Raw genomic sequence first — 7,232 nt, 5'->3', positions numbered from 1 at the left:
CCTGAGGCTCCCAGAGGTGGTTGTGGATCATCTCCAAGGGACTGCCCAGCTCAGGGATGCCCCAGCACCAGGCACTGGCAGTACATGAGTGCCAGAGGACGCTCTGGATCTGAGTTTTTCTGTGTTACACCCAGAAAACCACAATGTCTGGAGGGGAAAAAAAAGAATGTAAACCTTATTCCTTATTTTCTTCCTTCCCTTTCATAATGAGGGCTTTAAACTGGTCTTTGCCAGAGGCTCTTCCCACTGGCGTTTTCGTGGGGAGACACAAATCAGCAGAGCTTCCTTCTAATTTGGCCAGTTTGGGTTTTAAGCTCCTCTCTCTCTGGTCTGGAAGTCCAAACAGGCACGTCTGCTCCCTTCTTTCCCTCACACTGCTCCATTATTCCTCCTCCAGCAGCTGAGATGAAAGGAAGTGGGAACAAGGACACTCAGGCTGCTGGAGCTGAGGTGGGAGCAGAGCCACGCTGGTGGAGAAATGCTGATAATGTGTGTGCAGAGGCAGAGAGCAGAGGTTGCATCTATAATACAAACCCACAGAAAAGGTTACAAAGGGATGTAGTTAAAAGCAGAGAATTGCCAGCAAGGAGATGGCTGGTGAATCTCAATTTGCACCTTTGTGTCTGTGCATTACGATGGTCTTTATCTGTGCAGCTCCATTATCCTTTGCCAGAGCTCCCAACCCCCTCTCTTGGGCTGGAGGATGGATTGTGTTCACTTGCTCAGCCCCTATTTCATATTTTTTCTTCTGTAGTGTTATGTCTGTCCCTCTTTTACTTATTCAAAGCCTGTTCTGGAAAAAAGCCTGGTTAACTTAGAGCCTCGTGGGCTTTAATGCCATCGCTTGGTGTTGTATGTGCTCCACCAACAGTAATAACCTCTCTGGCTCTTGGGAAGGGGCTTTTCCCTGTTTTGCTGATGGTCACTCAAAACCTAATGTGAAAAACACTCAGTTAAGTTGGACTAGATGAGCTTGAAAGGTCCCTTCCCACCCAAACCATTCCATGGTTCCCTGCAGATTCCAAGCTCTGCCATGAGCAGGTTCCAACCCCAGCTCCTGCAGCCCTGGGCAGGAATTCCAGGTGCTTGGTGGCTCTGCAGGGCAGTGTCTCCTGCCAGGCACCCAGAAAATGCCTCTGAACAAATGGCTGGGTGGGTTTTCCTGCCTGATGGCCCAAGGAGTGGTGGGGCTGAGCTGGTGCCCAGAGCTGGGATCAGACAGGAGGGAGAAGGAGAAGGACCCACTGTCAGAGGGGATGCTGAGCACTGCCCTCATCCTGCAGCTTAAAATCACCCCTCAGGTGGAAGGGACAAGTTTATGGATTTGGGGGGGGTGTTACAGTGTTTTTGTTTTGCTTTTGCACTTCTTTTGTTGATTGAGGAAAATGTTTTCCACTTTCAAAAGTGGTGGCCCTTCAACACTGGTTTCTTTTTCAAGGGAGTCTTTCCCAGAGGGGAGAGATGAGGAAGTTTAAAGCAGCCTCTCTTGCTCTGTGGCAGAAGTTGGTGACTTCTCTGGAGCATTTTGTACTGGATGTTGTTGGGAAGTTGTTGCCTTATGTGTTGTTATCAGTGAAATTCCACTTCCTTCATATGAAAGAGAAGAAAGTGGAGTTACTGGCCAGCACAGTGTGGCATTTGTGTCTGTGGGGGGATCCACTCACCTGGTTTTCCTCTGCAACCTTCCCTCCCCACCAGCCCTGTCTTTTGCTACTGAAGATGGAACAGATCCTGCTCCAGTTCCCATCGTGGGAAGGAGGGTTTAAAATAAAAATCCTGTAAGCAAGGTGATGCAGACTCCCCCCAAAAGGCAACCAGAGGAAATCTGAAGACAAAGGAAAGATAAATGAAATGAAAGTTGTGCAAGGCAGGGATTGGGAGGAGGGAGGGGCAAGGCAGATGTCTGCCCGTGCTCAGCACCAGGGCCTGGGCTGTCTTTGTGTTCCTGGCTCCCTGCCTGCCTGTCTGAAAACCTGGCCCTGTCTGGCACTTCTTTTTTTTATTCTTATTTTTGAATTTATAACTTGAAGTGCAGCAGAATGAGGTTCTCTGCAATATTGCTGCTGATGAGATCAGCTGCCCTGGGGGGAGGGTTCATTTGGAGCAGGGGAGACTTGGTTTTACCTGCAAGTCTAATGTGGACTTGCTGTTTTACTCTTCTTACTGCCCTTCATTCTTTGTTTGCTGCAGTTCTCTGTGTTTGCATTGGTTAAGTTTGACACTTGTGGGTCAGGAAAACTCTCTCCTTGGGTGTATCCTGATGCATCCCACTGGGATTTGCTGTGTAGCCCAAGGGTAGGGAGGGAAGGGGTCTGCTGTTCACTGCTGAGGGCCAGAGCATAGCTGGGAGCCCTGGAATCCACTGGAGCTGGATGACAGGGATCACCCACACTTCCTCCCTGGGAACGTGCCAGGAGACTTGTTCTCAGTGAAGGTTTCCAGGTCTCCAGGCTTCAAACATTCACACAGTTTGAATAATTCATCAAGCTCCAGCACTTGCTGGAGTCAAATATTCTTCTCCAGCATCTTGGATCTTTAAAAAATGGATGAAAACATTTTTACTTGAAAAACCTTCCCCTTTGTGTGATGTTTCCCCTTTCTCACCTGCCACACCTACAATCCTTCCAAATGCACAACTGGCACCAGGGTCAGCTGCCCTTCTGTGCAAGGATCTCCTTCTTCCCTGCTGCCTTTGACTTTCAGAAGGGCAACTTTATTTGTTCAGAAAGGTGGGAGCCCCACTGACTGTATCTGTCTGTAATGAGTAAATTCAGTCTCACTATACAGGATGTTTCTGGGCAGATCCATCCTCCTCCTCCCCTCGTGCCCCATGAACCAGAGCAGTGAAGGGCACAGGGGAGGCACAGGGTGGCACAGCAGGGACTGTCTTGGGTCTGCTGCAATGGGAGTGTTTGAATGTGGGGTCCCTGGCAGTTCAGGAAGGTGTTTTCCCCTCCTTGGGAATGTGGGTGGGGTCTCTCCTGGTCTGGGACCTGCAGAATTCAGGGAACTGGGGTCTGGTGCTGTTTGAGTGTCTGGGAGAGATCTTGGGGTGTTAAATGGCAAAGCAGGAACCTCTTGTGTGACTCTGGTGCTTGATGGGCTCCTCTGGTGAGAAGGTGGGGAGAGCCCTGGTCCCTTTGTAGGGGACACAGTGACCCCCTGGAAGCAGGAGCTGAGGCTGCAGAGCTGGGGCAGAGCCCTGACACTGTGAGCACTGCAGGGGACATGCAAGGACAGGACAGGCTGGACACCAGCTCTGAGAAGAGCCTGGAGGAGGCTGTGTGGGGCAGGGAGACCTTTCCAGGCAGATCCTGTAAGAGCCTGTCCTGACTGCCAGTTTGAACCATAAAATGCAGACATCCAGTCTGGACTCAAGGGTGTCTGTCTGGAGACTGTGATTTTCCTTGGGCTGGGACAAGGAGGGACTGGGAGCTCTGAACTTGGAGGATCAGGATGCACATGACAGAGTGGAGGCAACTTTAATTTCCCTGTGAGCTGCACCAAGCCTTCCCCCTGCTGCAGGACAGCCCATTCCTTGTTCAGGGGATGCTTTCCGCAGGTTCCAGCCTCTGTAGCTGCTCTTGGTGCTCTGTAGCCTGTTGAATTCATGACTTTGGATGGTTGGTGGGGAGGTAGTTTGATCACAGCAGAGGACAGAGCAGTTCCAGCTGCCTGTCTGAGCACTGCAGTGACACTGTGTGTGCTCAGCAGCCCTGCTGGAGCCCCAGATTTAAGCAGGAATTGGGGGATCCCTGGCAGGCCTTGTCAGGACACCCCACCCCTTCCCAACACCCCTGACTTGACCCCAGGGCTTTGTCCCGCTGTGTCTGAGCACCCAACTGGCAGAGGATAAAAAAAACTTTCAGGAAAGGGAGATGAAGTGATGGCAGGGGGGCAGGGGAGTGTTGTGGTGACAGTTCCTGCTGCAGAGCTGGCTCAAAGCTCTTGCACAGGCAAAGCAAAGGGGCAGGACCTGCCCTCTCTGCTCTTCCCGAGGGAGAAACATTGGAGCAGGGATCTTGCTCCTGCTGTCCCAGGGAGGATGAGAAGAGCACAGAGGATTGCTTTTCCCGTCCAGTTTGGTTGTTGCTGTTGGCACCAGATCACAAATTCTCCCTTAGAAGAGAGGAGAATTTGATGTCTGGCTCTCCTGGGCTGTGCCCCAGGCTGTGGGCAGGATGCTTTGCCCTCGGTGACAGCCTGTTGTTAGAGGTGCTGGCAGGCAGTTCTTGCACCAGGAATGCTAATCCAGGATTTGTGTGACCTCCTGCATCCCTCCCCCGTTCTTGTGATGCAGCCAAACTTCTGTCAAGCCCTGCTGGGAGAGGAGCACCAGCAGCTCCTGGTCTGGAGGGATCCAAGCACAGACAGCACTGTCCTGCTGCCCTGCCTGGAGCAGATCACAGAACCACAAAATGTGCTGAGCTGGAAGGGACCCACAAGGACCATCCAGTCCAACCTCAGCCCTGCACAGGCCCATCCCCAGGCTCACCCCCTGTGCCCCAGAAGATCATCCAAACCTTCCTGGAGCTCTGGCAGCCTTGGGGCTGTGCCCACTGCCCTGGGGAGCCTGGGCAGTGCCCAACCAGCCTCTGGGGGAAGAACCTTTTGCTGAGATCCAACCTGAGCCTGCCCTGACACAGCTCCAGCCATTCCCTGGGTGCTGTCCCTGGTCCCCCCAGAGCAGAGCTCAGTCCCTGCCCCTCCTCTGCCCCTACCCAGGCAGTTGGAACTGGAGTGAGGTCTCCCCTCAGTCTCTCTCAAGCCCTGGTTGATGGCACGGTGAGAAGCCAAACCCAGGCTGGGAAGGGATCACACCCTGCCTGGCTGGAGACCTGTGTCAGCACAAGCCTTGCTCTGACAGGTCCTGGGCTCGGGGCTTGGGGGATCTTCCGGCTGTGTGGGCTGATAATTAATCTTAGCAGGGCGTCCTTGCCAGCTGGAGCTCCCACCAAGGGATGCTGGGCAGCTCGGCATCTTCCTGGCCTTTCCAGCATCAGCTGCTGTTTCTGGATGACTTTTTTTAGTGTAGCAGTGAACATATTGCAGTGTTCCCCTAGGGATGGGACCCTGGAACAGCTGATGTCTGCTTTGGAAAGCAGCAGTGACCTGCCGAGGTCTGCAGGTCGCTTTAAGTTTGGATTTCAGCTCAGGATTCGGGGTGAGTGAGGCTGCTCTGCCGGGCAGAGCGTGGCACTGCGGGCTGGGGCTGCTCCGGGGAGACACACGGAGCTCCTCGGGATGCTGCAGGCACTGAGCGCTCCACAGACCTGTTTGAGCATGAAAAATTAAAAAGGAACCCACCCCTGGATGTCAGGAGCTGGAAACCTGAGCAGAAACTACTAGAACGGAACCTCCTCGTTTTTAACTCGCCTGAAGGTCGCGGGGAGCGGCAGGAGCGGTTTAACAGCGCTGCCTGCTGGAGCCTCCCCGGCAGCGAAAGGCATTTCGTGCCCAGGATTTTCCAGCCCTTGGACACTTTCGCAGTTTAAATCTTCCTTCTCCCTCGTCTGCTCTGTGTGTAAATCTCAGCTACTCGGGCTAGGCTGAGAGGGATGGAGTGTTTTCACCGTTATTTTTTCTCTTGAGCCGTGTTTGGAGCAGTGGGTGCGACTGAGCTGCTCTGGGTGCTGCCCTGAAACCCCCCTCCCAGAACTCCCGTGCCCCCTGGGATCTCAGGGGAATTAAAGGAATTCCTGTTTTGCTGGGGAGGCACGATGCTGCTTTTGGGGCATTTTTGGAGCTGGGGAGGTGGGATGTCAGTTCTGAGGGTGATCCATGAGGCAACAGGTTCAGCTTTCTGCTGTTCCCATACCCACTAAACCTGAGCCTTTTGGGACAGACTGAATCCTTGGGACAGGTTTAACCCTTGGGACAGATTTAACCATTGCCAGTTGTCCTTGTGGACAGTGCACTGAGGAGAAAACGTGTGGAGCTGCCACAAACACTTGAATTTGTTTACTGGACTTAAGGGTCATGATTTTTGTTTGCCAAGTCACCCCAGTCGTGTTCTGCCTTCCAAGGACAGCTCAGGTGCCGACCCACGAGCAGGATGGGCAGTGAGCACGGGGGGGTTCCTGTGGGGGTAGAACACAAGAGCTGGCAGCCCTTGCAAGGTCCCCTGTTCCTGGCTGTGCTGCTCTGGAACAGCAGGAATTCCTGGGATCAGAGGGATTGGGTTGCTCAGCTTCAGGTGAGACCTTACAAGGGCATCAGTGTTCAGGTGGGTGTGCATCAATAAGCAGATCTGGATGTAAAGTTAAGATTTAGGAGCAAATATTTCAGCAGCCCCTCTGTGCTCACAAAGGCCCCCGGGGCAGAGGCTGCACATCACCCCATGTCACCCCGTGTCACCCTGTGTCACCCCATGTCACCTCATGTCACCCTGTGTCACCTCATGTCACCCCGTGTCACCTCATGTCACCCTGTGTCCCACGGGCTCCATGTGCACAGCGGGGTCACCTGCCCTCCCACGACAGCAGCATTGGGCTGGTTTTACTCCTGGCAGCAGTTCTAAAGAACATAACATTTACTGGATGAAAAGACTATCAGAAGTCCTCCTCACAATGCTAAAAACCTTTGAAATTCCCTTCCTTTAATCACCTTTTTTGCTATTAATTAACTCTGACCACTGTTACTGTGGTGCCCAGAACCCCTCCTGCCAGCCCCGAGGGCCAAGGTGGCTGTGCCATCTGTTTGTCCTCACTTCATCTGCCTTGTGCCTCCTGTGCCAGGGCCAAGCTGCTTCTCCTTGTGCTGTCGTGCTGGGCGAGAGGAAAGGGAGGCTCAAAGAGCCCAGGCTGGTTTATTTGTTGTTAGGAAGCAGCCATGGTTTAACTGCACAGATAAGCCCCAGCCTTGGCACATGGATTCAAAGTCACAACCTTCATCCCAAGCTGCCTGCCAGCAGCCTTCCAAAGAAGGGCTCCAAACTGGCTTCTCCTGTTTTGTTTTTTTGAATACACTTAATTAACGAGGCAGAGGCAAAAATACACAACAAACACACCAGAGTAGTTTTTAACCTGGCTTGATTAATGCTGTCAAGTTGCACATCTGAGATCTGAGTGTGAGCTCAGTGGGACTGTTGCTTTTGTTTAATACCACAAGACACCTCAGTCTGGATTGTTGCATTACAGTACAAATAAAAAACAGAAACAAAACCACATCTGCATCATACAAGGTGAGAAGAATATGAGAATTCTAAATATTTACAGAGAAGGGCAAGTGGG

The sequence above is a fragment of the Pseudopipra pipra genome, chromosome 23 (assembly GCF_036250125.1).
Source record: "Pseudopipra pipra isolate bDixPip1 chromosome 23, bDixPip1.hap1, whole genome shotgun sequence".
Lineage (NCBI taxonomy): Eukaryota > Metazoa > Chordata > Aves > Passeriformes > Pipridae > Pseudopipra > Pseudopipra pipra.
The sequence above is the reverse complement of the archived record's forward strand: the minus strand, read 5'-3'. Positions refer to the sequence as shown.